This window comes from Passer montanus, unplaced genomic scaffold (genome assembly GCF_014805655.1).
Source record: "Passer montanus isolate IOZ18808 unplaced genomic scaffold, ASM1480565v1 scaffold4, whole genome shotgun sequence".
Lineage (NCBI taxonomy): Eukaryota > Metazoa > Chordata > Aves > Passeriformes > Passeridae > Passer > Passer montanus.
In genome coordinates this window covers 9,470,995-9,486,603 of record NW_024368818.1, presented here as the reverse complement: position 1 = coordinate 9,486,603, position 15,609 = coordinate 9,470,995, and the positions used below count along the sequence as shown (strand labels likewise).

The 15,609-nt window shown below is 36.6% G+C and overlaps 1 protein-coding gene across 1 annotated transcript in view; it reads left to right on the top strand.

The window, feature by feature from the left end:
• ARHGAP42 (Rho GTPase activating protein 42) overlaps positions 1–15,609 on the top strand; it is a 142,312-nt gene that overhangs the window by 32,366 nt on the left and 94,337 nt on the right. The window lies entirely within an intron of this gene.

The following is a 15,609-nucleotide window of genomic DNA, read 5'->3' as shown; positions in this document are numbered from 1 at the left end:
TGCAGTTGTAGTGATGCTTTTACACAGTAGCACACCAGCTGGAGTGCTAACCCCCACTGGTAAGAAATTTGGATTACAATCCATCTTCAGAAAGGCTAAATTCGGTATCATGAGTCTTACATACCACATGGCCCCCATGCGTCTCCTAAAACATCTGAGAGGAAGTAAGATGGTTCTTCAAGAGTACTGGCTTCTAAAAACAAATAATTTGGCAGTACAAGAGGGAACGTAGGACTTGTTGGTATTTTTTGAAGAAGTTCTATGTAACACAGAGAGGAAATTCAAATTTAGTCTTTTCCAAGTGTATCTATTATTATGGTTTATTTTCAAGTCTGCTCTCCCTTCAATTTTTTCCTTTTCCTGACTGAGTCATTGGACAAAAGGTCTGAACTGCATGTTTTCACTTGCAAGGTTTGCCTCATCCTCACCCTACAACATTGTGGTAGTCAGAAAACTGTCATCAGAGATGACTGGTATTTGGTCACGGTCTTCCACTAACTCCTGGCAGGGAGTGGGAGGGGAGGTTTAATTTTACTGGCAATTAAAATAGGGGAGTGAAGTCACTGAGCTGCTGCTACTCAGATGTAAAACCGCATGCATTCTTCAGGTGTGTCCACCTTGCAAAGAGAAATGGTGTGCATGTACTTTCTGTCATGCTACATATTATTTCTTGGCTGTTAAAATTATATTATGTATGTATGTTTTTAAACTAAATCTGCAGTATCTCAGTTATATGTCTTAGATTTGGTCAATAACTTTTTTTAAAGGTTTTGCATTTAAAATCAGGTGACTGAGAACAAAGACAACATTCATTTTACTTATAACCTAAATGTAGCAAAGAAAAGACATTTTATTGTTTGGACATTAAACAGGCATTTAAAACTGTTCAAGAAAAAAACACAGTTCATGAAGCTTGACAGCTGATTTATTTCACTTGAAGCTTCAAAGAAGGGATTTCTATCTTCCAAAGGACCAATTGCCTGATGGATTGTCATGTACATCAAAGAAGCTTGTAAGAGTAAAAGGTAAACTGACAGGAATCAAATTCAAGTCTAACAGAGCTTGAATGATACTGTGTGCTTTTATAGGGTAAGGCTCAATTTTTGATCTCCCTAGAGCAGTGACCTAGAATTTATCCATATCTTTAACATGCCCCAATGAGATAGATGTTTGCTTATCATCAAAGACAGCTTTGTATAGATGAATCTTGCTTTGTACCTCCTTCTGCCTTCACCCTCTTTTTCTAAAAATGTCTACAGCTGTGCAGGCCAGTGAGTTCTGCTTCAGTCTGCAGTGATATTCTGACTTGATAACATTTGTAAAACCCTATGGATATATGTATAGGGGCTTATTGTAAGGACTACATTTCTATTTCAAGCTTAGCATTGAAAATCTACCCTAATAACCCTTAGCACTGGGAATTCACCTCTGAACAAGACTTGTTCTGTCGGCATGTATTTGAGTATTTTTTTAATAAGGTTCAGATTCTTTCAGCATTAAATATAAGTGATTTAGATGATTTTTTTCCTTTCTTTTCCTTACCAATAAAAAATATTTGGAATTGAATTGGTAGCTCCATTAACATTTTTGAGGCAATAATGGAGTTGAGGGTCTCTCTTTAGTAACTAAAGACAACTTTTTTTTTATTGGCTTCTTTTTGCTTTCCAGTCTGAGATCTAATAAGAGCAGTTTTATTTGCATTTCCTATAAACAGTGCATTTTTAGTTGCTCTTTTAATATAACTTATTTATTCCAGTAATCCCATTACATAAAATACGTAAGAAGTAATTTTAGTTAAGCTTCATAACACACTCCGCATAAACAGAATTATGGTGGTGTTATTCATACTTATTTTAATCCATCTCCTGTTTAATCCAGTGATTTATTTGTGTGGGTTGGATTGGGTATTTTAATTCCTGTATTTGATTTCTAGTTTTGATGATTTATTATCTTTTATTTACAAGATTTATTTTTTGCATTGCAGAGGTGTTCTTCTTTGACAGAAAAAATCTTATCTGTGTCTGTGGCTGTGTAATGCATTTTAGGTAGTTTTTTCATGTTGCTGCAAGTTAGGCAGATTTATCTTCATAGTCACTTTCAGATATACCATGCCTAGTTAAGAGTCATTTTATGCATGAGTTGTGAGGAATTTCTGTGACTTTCTTGGATAAGCAGACTGCCTTGTTCCTCAAATCATCTCCAGCTCTTATGTTTTTGGTTGGTTTTTTAACTGTGAGCATCAAAGGACTCAAGCAATAAAACCTTTTTTAGTTTTCAATCTTTTTCCCAGAAAATTTGGTTTGGGAAACAGTCCCCATCTTTACTAGTTTTTCTCATTCACAAAATAAAACAAGCTAGCAACAATTGCTGTTTTTGTCTTTCCTCTGGTTTGGAATGCTTGTGGAAGCATGTGATCTACAGCAATGCATGACTGTTTAATGGCAGAACATATTTATTAGCTCCAGTTGCATGTGATTCAGTGAAGCTGTAACTGTGTTTTGTGTAACTGAAAAGTTTTGCAGAAGATGGCATTTTCAACACAAAAATAACAAGATGAGTGACAGCGAATTAATAACAATAAAAAGCCATAGTAATGAAAGTTTTATGTAACTTGCCCTTACTCTGAGAAGAGAGTGTTGCTTTCCTAATCTAACAATTGTGTTTTCCTCAGAAATAACAACACTTGATAACACTCTGCCATTTGCTCTTTAGACATATCACCCTGTTCTCAGCCCTCTTTGTAAATATTTTGCACAAAAATTAAATACTTAAGACTGACAGTAAAGGAGGTCAGTCATTTGTCTTGCACAGTGGGAGTTTTGTGTAAAATGGATGCATGATTTTTACAGGTTTCAAACCTTAGAGGTAACATAGAACTTAACATGCATGGGACAGCTGCAAAACCAATCATGTCACTTTTTCCTCAGTATATACTGCAGGCATAATTTTTGAAATGAGGAGGTTTGCTGAGCTCATCCTACTATTATCCAACTTGTGTCACCTGGATCTCTCCCTAGGAATTTCCCTGTTTTGAGCCTGTTTTATTCTGTTTGTGTTATCTGTTTTATGGCTAGAGATGAAAATAATAAACATTATTAACACAATGGAAATCTGTCTTGTGGCTTTAAGAAATTTGTGTCTATTTTGTCTTATGGCTAATTGTATATCTGTGAGATTTAAATCTGCAGTATAAGACCATGCTCTTCAGAATTAAAAAAAGAAAAAAAAAAAAGAAAAAGAAAGAAAAAATATAAATAAATACTGATATCCTGGCATTTTATTTTAGTATCTGTGTTTTTTTGTCAAGTGCTGTTTAGGAAAGTGCACTGAAAAGCATGTGTCTTTCACTCTGTGACTGCTGGTTTTGAAGTTTGGGGTTTTCTTCCCTGCAGAGAATTGTATTATGACAGATGTTTCAGATAGCATCAGATGCTTGATTTAAGAATGTAATAGGATTATGATGATTTATGAAATCATTATTAGTTGAGCCACAAAGAATAGGCCGAAAGTTCTAAAATGTGGTATCTTTTCTTGTGGGCATTGAGTTCTTCTCCTGCCTCTAGCGGTTGGGGCTCGTGATCTTTGCTGACTCACACCTCAAGTTGCTAATGGGATTATTAAATTGCTTGCAACTAACCATCTACAGAACTGTTAGCTCATACCTGGCAGTTATGTTGTTTACAGCAGTTAGTTTCAATTTGAACTTTGAAAAATTGACTCAAATGTGCTGGAGAGAAAGAACTCAAAACCAAACAAACAAATGTAGAATGCTAATAGTAGTTGTTTGTTAGAGTCCACTGCTGTGTTTCCCTTTCTTGTTTTAGTTGAACAGTAATGCCAGACGCTCAGTCTTTTTTTCTCACACTGGGCATCCATGTGTACAATGCTTTTCAGTTAGCATTTGCTCTACCCTCTTGGAGAGCTTGTCAGAGGACAAGCATCCTGTAATTCAGAGCAGCAAATAGATCTGGACTGGGAAATTTGTATATAAAACTACAGGAAAAAAAGGAAAAGAAAATGATGTTTCATTTCCCCCCCCCATCTTTTGTAACAGTGTAAAAGTTTCATTGACTTTAAGAGATACCAAATTCTATTTTTAATGGTTCATGCTGTGGATACAATGCTCTACTCAAAGAAATAAATTTAAAACAACAAAAAATGGCATAGGAGCTTTAAACATGCCTACAGTGTGTAGAGACAAATCTTGACAATCAGTCTATGAACTTGGCAGTCTCCAGGTTAGGACACTGCCTTTTGGAGGTTCATCAGGAATCTGAGAAGGTAGATGTCAGGTTACTATTATTTCAAGCCACTGTTGCTTGTGGTGTGTAATGGCTTCCTGAATTTGCTTGGCTCTTCCTGAATTATTTATTAAATTTAATCAAACCACCTACAGTCTGAATAATTTGGATATCTGACAGGTCATCTCCTTAATTACTTGAGGTTAAGCTTTCATGTTCAAGAAAGTTCTTTTTGGGGTTAATATTCAACCTGCTTTGCACTGAATTCCCATTTGCAACCAGACTTCTGAATGGAATTACCAAATTCCAAATAAGTCTAAAATTACTTCCAGCATCTCAGGTCTACTACTGCCTTATCCAAAGCAAAGAAAAACCAGGATCTCATCACCACCTTGAGGGCAGAGTTCTGGGGGTGGATTTTTTTAGTGTAGGCATCATCCCAACAACTTTTCCAGTGCTTACGTTTGTTGACCCTGTGGAACACATTAGGGACAAGTGTATTTACAAAAGGTGTTTTTATTTTATATGGGTGGGGAAGGGTTGAGTCCTAGCCTAGAAAGCTATTTACAACGGAGAGTGAATTTGCATAGAAAGATTGTATGCTGCTTTCCACAGTAATTACCTGCTTAGATTTGCCAGCTCTTTTTCCTCCAGCTGAAGGAATGAATTTTAAGATTTAACTTTTTAGATTAGTTTCAAAGCAACTTTGCTTAAGTTACTTGTAAGATCACAGGACAGGGTTCTTTGGTACTTGGATTATTTTTATCTAGAGAAGTTCAATGGTAGCAATTTATGGAACTCAGCACAATTAGGGTGTGAAATGCCTAAAGTGTTTGTTTCAAATATGTTGATTCTGTTCCTACCATTATTTTTTTAAATCCCTCTTGCATATTTGACAATTTGAACAAATGCCACCTGTTTCCGGAACTCTATTGTTTCTTGACTTCAAGAAATTAATGATTTTATGCTAGTGCTGGGATCCTATCAAGGCTTCAAAACAACATCTGCCCCAGAAAGTGAAGGTTGCATTCTGTTAGTCGAGCCCAGAGCTCTTGTCCTTGCTTTGGAAGGGCAAATGGGGCTGACAAATCAGGAAACAAAATAATGGTGCAGTACATTTTTATCTGTTCAGGAGGAAAAGGTAACATAAGATCAACAACAGAGTCCTTGTTGTTTCGTTTTCTCTTGGATACCTATCAGAAGGTTACTGGAATTTGCATGCTTCATTCTCTGTTGACCTTAAGATGAGTGTTCAAATGAAAAAACTGAATTGGGGTATCTGATGCAGTTACTGCCATTTTTGTTTGTCCTACCTTTCTTCTGTGTCAGTAGCTGACAGCAGGAGCTCTCCTGAGTCCCTGCTCAGTACAGTTTGCATCTGTACTAACAGAAGCTAAAATTCATGTTAGTTCATTTTACTGTATTGGACTGCATACTATGGTGTCTCAGATACAGCTCCTACTGTGCACGGAAAGAGGTTAAGGCAGGCAATGGACAACAACAGCTTTGTTGCCCTGGTGCATTCTGCTAAGGAGTTCAGATGAGTCAAAATTTGATCTGAACAGCTGAGTAGATGAATGGACAAGTCCATGCCACTCACAGAATACAATATGAAGTAGCTTTTGCCTCTCTCTGACATTTCAATTTGCTGGATTCTTCAAGGTGTATTCTACTCTATTGTCCTCTTTTCGTGCCTTCAATATACCTCTTTTCCTCTCCTCTGTCACTTAACTTCGTGGACATCCTAGCAGAAGAATGAATGCTCATAGGGAGACAATCTGAGGACTAGAGTTGTTTTATAGAGTTGTTTTGAAAATAATGACTGTGTACTCTTGATGCATATAATGCACTTCTAATAAAATGCATAACATTTTAGATTTGTTAGGCTAGGCTAGAAATAGGAGAAATAGGACCTCATTTTCAAAACAGACAGTAGTTTGATCAACTCAGCTGATCAGATATTCATGTTCAGGTTTGGGCAAGATAAAGGATTTGTGCTTTCTGAAATCAAAATGCTTAGTAGAGTTTAGAGTTTTAAGCACAGAAATTTTTTGATCCTTTGTAGGCCTAAATTCAATTAAGCAATTATAGCAAACCAAACATCTGTTGAAGTATTTGGTGATATGTTTTCTCAACTCTTCCACTTTTCAAGCAATAAATGCAAAAACTTTAAAAATCAGAAAAACAGTATTAATGATTCTCAGTTGCATTCTGAATATATTGCTTTTGGTTTTACTTCCCCTATTTCAGCACTCATAAAGAGCCACATACTAATAAGATTTGTACAGCTGGGAAGACAAAAATATCAGGATTTTTTTCCTTCACTTAAAGTATGGATGGGCCTCTGAAGAATTGGGGATTGGCAAGCTTGAAATGTAGTCATAATTACTTCTAATTCCTTTGTTTATGGAATGCTATGATTTAATATTACTTTTGCAGCATAACATTGCTGCAAACAATGTTGTACATTGCACAGTGGTTGTTTCCTATGTTGTTTTGTTATTCAGCTGTTAAAAAAAAACTTGAGGTTGAAGCAGTAATTCCTATCTTCAAATGAAAAATTTGTATTCGGTACATTTATATCACAACTCTCTGCTGGGAGGGAGAGCAAGAGAGGACTGCAGTTTGATTGCATCAGAATCCATCTTTGAACTTAACTATTTCTGAGTATTCCGTGTTTTTTAGAGCTGTTCTTCCCCTGACATGTGATAGGATATCAGTCAACTCTGGCGAAGCCAGATCTGTTGAAGTCAAAGGTTAATGGTCAATTTAGTTGAGGTAAAGATTAATTGAATGAAATTAACTCCTCTGGAATGCTGTTAGTTTTCAATAGGGGCCAATTCAAGCTGCTAGTTTTTCAAAGTAGGTCTCCAGCAGCATTTTAAGATCACTTTGTACCTGTTAGACAGAATTTAATGTATTGACTATTGTTCCCCACATCCTGCTGAGTTTGGCAGCTGTGGAGCTCAGCCCCACTGCTGTGCCTTTGGCTCCATCAGGTGAAAAGAGGGGCTGATTTCACTTTGACAGATACAATAATGTAAAACCCCATTTTGTAGTGTGGCATAGAGATGCAGTATTTCTTAATGATCACTTATCTAAACCCTTATCTCTTTATTCTATGAGAATATGGCAGAAATGGTGTATTTGTTGTGACTCGTCCTTCACAGAGCTGTAGAAGGGGAGAGACATGAAAACAGTTAGTCATTTGTAGACAGGTTTTGATATAGAGCTCTGTGTGAGCACATGACTGCTTGAGAGATCCCTTTCATGTTGCTAAGAAAATGGAAGAAATTATTTAGATGATTTAAAATGTTTTTGCTGATGCCACTCCAAGATGCCATGTTTCAGAAGAGGTGCTGTAGACTAGTAGAGTCTAGAATGAACTTTTTCTACCACATCTCTGCCATGTTGAAGAATTCATGCTACACAAGATAGGTAAATTTTCCAAACAGAATGATGTTTTTCAATATATGTACTGTTTTTATAAATAGAGTTGAATACTAACACAGGGTAGATATGCAGCTGTATTTTTAATGAAGTGTTAACAGTGTAATGATGGTAGTGGAATTATTCTGTGGTGTGGGTTTGTTTTTGTTTTGTTTTTGCAAATATGCTGAGGGATAGATAGCCATTATGAACTTTAAAAAATTTTCAGGACTCTGAAGTGTTTTGCCTTTGCTTGATCTATTTAAAATTTTCTACTTGTATTTGCTTTGTGAGCTTCTGCATGAGTAGGGCATGGCAATTTACTGATGTTAAGTCAAGTAATGGGATTTATTTAAAATGTGTAACATTGCATGTCTTCAGGTATCTCTCCAAGTGTTGTGTTTGGCGAGTGCTGACAGTAAATCTGGGAATTCTAGATAACCTGACTTTCTTGCAAATCTTCTTAGTTTGTATATGAACATGTAGCCTTCTGCGTAGGCCTCTGTTGATAAGTAGTGGAGTGGAAAGTGAAAATGTATTGGCTCAAAGAATTGTTTTAACTTTTGTACAAGGCTTGTATTTGTATGTTTAAATATTTGTGACGTGATAGCTACTTTTTATAGCAAAGAATTCTCAGATATGACACTGTTTGCAATTGGATTTAGATGGTTACCCTGACGGAGGTTTGTTTCTGTAAAGGGGAAAGGATTTTTACTTCTAATAGCAGCCCTGCACTTTATGCTTTACATGTGTTTAGAAAAAAAACTTCAGAAAATACCTTGCTAGATTTGCTCATTAAGTTTTGCACAGTGAAAATACTCTTGAGTTTAAATTGCCTCATATGGTATGTACATGTTATACTGTCCTGCCAAACACATCTTGCAGAACTTTGGGCTTCAGTTAAGCTCAGATCTTGATTTGGTGCCTTTTATGGTTCTCATAGTGGCATGCAGTATGAGGCATCACACGTGTGTGATGCTCAGGCAGGAGGTTCCATTCTTGCTGTGGGATCGCTGGCCTCTTCTGCTGGTTTGTGTCACATTTACAGTGTGACAAAACCCAAATGCTTGTGCCTGGTATATGGCCTGCAATTGAGAGCTTTGAAACTTGGTGGGGAACACTGCCTAGAAACATACAGGGATCAAATGCTATAAACCAGGGGAGGTCAAAGGGGGGGCTGTTGCTGAATATCCGATAGTTTCACTGTTGGTTTTGTTTTCATGGGGAATTTGCAGCACTTACTACCATCTCTCTGTTCTAATACTGTGAAGAGCCAAAATGCTCCTAATTATGATATGGAGAAAAAATTACCACTGAATTTACTCTTGAGTTTGCAATGCCTTGACTCAAATGAAATAGAGAGAACCCTTGGGTTTTCTTTACTTTTAGTTACATGTATTTGAGTAGCTGTGCCCTGAAGAAATTCTCTGCTTGCCTGCATGTAGTGGAGCATGTGATCATATTTGGATAACAATGCATAGACCTTGAAGCATAAGTTTGGTCATAAAAGGCTTAATTTTGTAATTTTTCTTGTTTACTCATTTATGTAATTTCTTTGCAGAAGCTTTAAAACAGGCATTTTTCATTTCTGTCTCTTTGCTGTTATCATACTTTTTGTTCCTGATCTATAATTAATTTTTGACAAATTTGGATTTCCTCATATGAGGTAGCACACTTATTTTCAATAATTAAAAAAAGTTGGCAAAATACCTTTCCTCACAGTTCAAGGATGGAATTTCTACAGGAAATAAAGTTGCCACTGAAACTTGTACTCCCTGGGAAATGCTTCAAAATCTGAAAGATCACAGTAGTATTTGATTAAAAAAAGCATTGGATTAAGTCCTTGCAGGCTAATTATGGAGAAAAAAGTACGAATGTTCACTTATTGAGTCTGAAATAGCTTCACATTGCCTGCTTTAAGAATGTCTCGATTCTATCACAAGAACAGTACAGACCAGACAGGGTTGTCTGTACCTTAGTGTGCCTTGCCATGATGGAAGTCTTCAAGGAAATTTGTAGTTATTTGGATTGTAAATTTAAACCACTGTCTTCTGGCAGAAATCATTGTCACTTTGAGAGTGTATTTCCATACTGTGGTATGTTGATGTAATCTTTTAACCTTTACACTTGAATTTTTGTTTAATGCTATGTGTTTTACTACTAGAAGTGCATTTCATTGTATTATAGGAAGGTTCAAATAACTTTTTTTACTGTTCTTTTACTGTGGAGGCTGTGGTAAATGTAAACACAGACAACAGGAATGCATAAGGTCCTTATTACAGATCCATAAAAGCTGATACCTGGATTAGGAAGGTAAGAGGAACCAAACGGAGAGGATAAGGCAGTACATACAATAATAATTTCCCAATTTTAAAATGATATTGAAACCCCTGAAGAAATGAACCATTATCTTGGTATCCTAACGTCTTTTTTCACAATGGAATCTTCTAACATAATTAATGTCCTGACACCAATACGTAGCTTAAAGCATATCTGACGTGCTGCAAGTTTGCAAACTGGAATTCACATAAATATTTTAGTGGTTTTTCTTAAACTTTAGCAAAAGAAAGCAGTTGCCGCATCTCCTCTATTGTCTTGGGAATGATACTCAGATGGGGACAAAATAGCTAAGATAAACATTGATTTAAAATTCTGTACTCCTCTCCTATTTTGTGGTCTTTTCTGCTTTCACAGTAAATATTATTTACAGTACAGAGCTCAGTCTTCCAAGCTCAAGGTTCTCAAAAAACGTTGCCATTTGGAACGTGAGGGAAGATGGCCTAGGGTAGAAATAGTGGCAGAAATAACAGTAGGTAAAGAAAACAGAAAACCTGAGCAATAATTGGGAATCAGACATATCAGACATATGTCTTCTTGTCCAAATATAGCTTTTCTGAAAATGTGTTTTAAAAATAAAACCAACAGCTGTTTTCTGTAGGAAAATGTTGCAGTCATCCTGCACTACTGTTTTTTAAATTATGTTACAAAGGTGCTCCAGCTCAGTCAACATTAATTATAAAATACTCTGACACCAATACCCTGCCTAAAGTTCAAGGACATTTCACGTTTTTCACATTTTGCATAAATTATTCATTACTTCTGTTTGTAAACTAAGGTGTTGATCCTTCACCTTGTTCCCATTGGGCTCAACTGTAATTCCCTTTAAAGCTCTAGGTAATTGTACACTTTTTATGTTTTATAGGTTTAATTCAGTAGGAAAAACAGGGGGAAAAAGGATCATTAATAAATCAGTCCAGGTCATGACAGTGGTAAAGGAAACCTCTGTTTTATAAAATAGTTCATTTTAAGTTTATAGCCAACATATTGAAAGACCAAGATAATGACAGTCTTTGGGAGTCTTTTTTTTGAGACAGTCCTTCTCTGCATTCCATTTTGTAATGTGAAAACTTGCCATAGTGGTGATATTTTGAGACATCCAGTTTAGTTACCTACTGATAGACATTATGGATCCTCTGTGGCTTTAACGACATCCACAACTCTTGTTAAGTAGAAATTACTGACAAAGCAGATGATTGTCTCTTCATACCTGTGGTGGCCTGTCAGTGTTACTCTGAAATTTTTCTGTCTAAAAGGAAGCGTTCTGTGGCTTCTCTTGTCCTACCTACTGTACCTGCCCATCACCACCACCACCTCACATACTTTTTCAATATGCCTTAAAGCCATAGAAAGAAGGATGGAAATTTTATTTACTGTTGTAATTTGTTAAAAAACTGCTTGTTGTGGCTCCAACTAATACTAATCATTAAAATCTCTGGAAATACAAATGTTAATTAGCAACTGTTTAGTAATATGTTTACTGTAATTTTAGATATGGAAAAAAAAGCCTCTTCTCCCAGCCTTCATGGATCTTACATTTATTCTGCTTTCTCATGGAAGTCTATTAAACAAGTGCTAGTCCATAGAAAATTTCCTTATGGGCCAATTATCTTGAATTCTGTTTCAGTGATGTATTATTTACAGGAAAAACTTCCCTCTAGCTTCAGTTCGTGCTCAAGCATAAATTCAGGCCAGCCATAGCAAGTTTGTGCTAGTTATGACCAGTTCTGGAGGATGTACTTGACTGACCTTCCTGCCAAAGAGTACTGGGAGCAATGTACAGCACAGTCCTGGCAGTTCCTCAGTCAGATCAGGAAAACATAAGAAAATCTCTCACAATCTTGCTCATTTTTGCCTTTCATACCTTTCATTTGCAAGGTGTCATAAGAACATGCGACATATATCTGTACATATTATTTTTTTCCATGCTGACATTCACATATCTGAAGATGGTTGTGGTATCTGTTCACAAGGCAAAAAAATCTTGTTTTGTTTACTTTAGAGTAATTAAAAATTGTCTACGCATAATTTAAGACTGAATGTATAAATGGAAATTAAAGCAACAGTCCACAAAAATGAACATTCTGTTATATTGTCTTCCACAGTAACTTTTAATTTCTGTTTTGGGTTGAACATTACCTTCCAAACTTGGTTTTATCTTTTTCAGTTCAGTATTGGTCATGCAAAGCTATTATATGTGGCATACACTTTGTCAGCCTTTTGTCATTAAATGTAGATGATGTATCTATTGCGTGTGACATTTAGTGGTACAGTGTAACACTGCACTCTTAATTATTAAGCTAAGGTTGATAGAGTAGCTTCAGTAATTTCTACAGACATGCTATTTTAAGGTAATACATTCTCTACACAAGTATATAGCAAAAATTTAATAAGATTTATTATGTGCACTTTTTTTTTCTTATGAACAGCTGTGTTGATTTCAATGTAGTAAGCCAGATTATACATCAAACTTCAGTTCCTTTTTAATTATGTGAATGTAGTTCTTTGTGGAGCTGTACCATGTGTTTGAAATGATAAGGATATGAGTGAAAAAAACACATTGTTGATCTACACCATTAATGCTTAAACTGTTGGTAGTTTGTTTCTTTATGAAGCAAATTAATTAAAAGACTTTTCAATTAAAAGTAAAGAGAGTAGCTTTTTTTTTTTTTGTAAATAAAATAATGGAGCCCTTTCTGTTGTACAAGGGAAATTTTGCAGCTCATTGTTGTTGAGTTGGGAACACTCCAGAGAGAGCAGCTGGCAACCTGTTGTGATTGTGATGAATGAGACCACAAGTGTATATCTGGGTACACATTCAATTGTTTTTGCTTATTGGGCATTGCTTTTCACAGGCATCATTTCCATCATGATACCAAATGTATCTTACAAGTCCTTTTGAGTAGCCCTTAAATAAAAAGCAGACTGTAAAACTGTTGGGATTTTCAAGTTAATACCGCCTAATAACTTAGAATAAAATATTGAGTCAGCACTTCATTTTCCTTTAAATGGCCCCCACCAATAACAATAATTCTTTATTAAAATAGTTAAAAATGTCTTTATATTTAATGTTAGGCTACATATTGTACTTCATATTATTGGTGTGTTTTCAGAATTTATTTCTTATCAGCACATTCCCATGACATTTCCTCTTGCAAAATACTTGACTCGTCTTCCTCCCACCCCCTCTTGTATTTACAAAGTTCACTTTAATTCCTCTCTGTCTATTCTGATTTTAAATAAGTAGATTTTAAAAAATGTAGCATTACTAAGAAAAGATTGTGAGGCTGATGTGTCCTGAATGTCCTGACAGTGGGCTGCATCTGACATAGACGTATCTGATTTCTATATCTTCTGGTTTTCAACTGCACAACAGCAGTTGAAATTATTGTTGAAATATCTGTTTGTTTCCTGTTGAGAGCTGTGAATCCAGAGTTAGATGTGTGTGCCTGTGCCCAGGCTTTGTGCTGAGATCCTGATGAGGATAGTAGTTGTGGAAGGGAAGGCTGCCCCCCCCTGCCCAGATCTCCAAGGTGCCCAGTGCCCTGTGGGTGAATTGCCTGGGAGGCCTCAGCCCCCTTGGTGAGCTCTGCCCTCAGCATCCCTCTGTCTGCCCAGTCCCAAACTGAGGTGAGGCACAACTGCTGCTTCTCTGCAACCACAGGGCTCCGTGGGAGAAGGGGGGAAGAAAGAGGGAAAAGGATACACTGGGAAAAGAGGAGCGAGGACTCTCTTTCCTTCCCTTCCCCCTCCCACTGCAGCTTCCTGCACAGCCAAAGTTCTCTAGGGACAGACCCTGGCTTTTAATGAGGCCACACTGAGTGGGGGTTGTATGGGAAGATGGGACAGTAACATGAAAGATCAGTACTGCAGTATCCAGGGCCATTGTAGGAGAGCTGGCATGGCTAAAGCCTTTCTCGATGTATGTGCTGGCATTACAAGAAAAGAATAACTGCTGGGGTCACCAGAGATGTCCATGTTGCAGACATGGGTGTGCATCCTTCACTATGCTCTGAATAACACAATGCACAAGTTCTCCCTGTGCACCTCCTGAGCTGGAGAAGGACATCCCATGGATGTAGGGATGCATGTGGATGTTGGGCAGCGAGCATCAGAGGTATAGTCAGTTTTGATGCAAACGTGACTCTACAATCAAAGTCTCATAAGATCAGGGGGATGGTTTGTCTTAGAGCTGCTGAAGAGTGTAGGTTCTGTGTTCGTAGTGAAACTGACCTTTGTAATTCCCCCAAAGGTGAGCCAATGGGGAGGAAAAGATCGAGACAATTTCTCAGTCTTTAGCTGAGGCACTGTGCAGATGACAGACTAGAATCTTTGTATTAATATTAAATATTGAGGAAAATATTGGTTTTCATATGTACTTAGAGTACATATGCTTTTTTTCCTGTGGCTGACCTGAATTTATTTAAATCCTAAGCAAATGTTTCAACTTTGAAACTAAAAAACTGTCTGGTTCTGCCTTGAAATTTGAAAGATGAATCAAAAGTTTCTCGTACTAGTTTTTGTTTCATGTTTCTTTTACACTTCCCTTCTTCCTCCCCCCCACCTCTCCACATCCTTATAGTTTAGCCATGTCTGTCTGGCTAATTGTTTATTTAGATTTTAGCATTTCATTTTGCGTACTTAAGATATTCTTGAGTGTTGCGCCCTACAGATTCCTAGTCAGGTATAGCTAACCAGTTTATCATCCTCTTTTGTTAACTGTTGTTTTTTGGTTTAGTTTTTTTTTTTTCCCATGGGATATTATGAGCTGACTAAGAGATTGGGTTAATTCAGTTGATATCAAACTGAAAATCTTGATATCAACATAACTGGCAAAATCTTCTGACACTTGTTTTCTCAGGGAAAAATATTAAAGGAAAAGATTCAAGCCCCAAGTAGATGGACATTTAACTTGCCAGGTGTATTTTGACTAAACCAAGAACTCATAATTGGAAAAAAAGAATTTGTCTGCCAACAACAGCTTAGAGGTCAAGATATGCAAGTATAGCATCATAGCTGCAAAGAATGTAGCTGCGTAATTTCTTGCAGAAGAAATTGGAACAAACAGCAAAGTGTTCTTCAACTGTAAAAGTTAACAGAGAGGAAGGAGACCCTCTGCAAGGTCCAGATGGTATAAAGGATAGAAATTATTGGGGAATGGTCCAAAAACTAAGTAGCAGTTCATGAATGCAGACAAGACAGTTAAGGCAAGCCAGATACTAGTTCCCACTTAAAGGATCTGTTCCAGTACTTTCTAGGAAATGTGCTTATTTCCTTAAATCTTTTAGAGGTGGTGAGAAGGGATAAAGCTATATTATTGGAGACTAACACAAAAAACATTTAAGATGATGAAAAAATAACTAGGAGGTGGAGTTCCATTAGCCGACGGTCAGCACTATATGTTGGTTAACTGTGAAGATTTTTCAGCCCTGTTCTTTTGAGAAAATCTGAGCTTTGTTTCCATGTTTGTTTTTTATCTCTTTCAAAATGATTGAGGTTGCCTCAAGTTTATTGTGAGAAACTGTATTATTTAGCAATCTCTATTCTGAGTTCAGAGCTTTAAACCACAAAATGTAGTTCATCCTGTCATTGGTAGCAATTA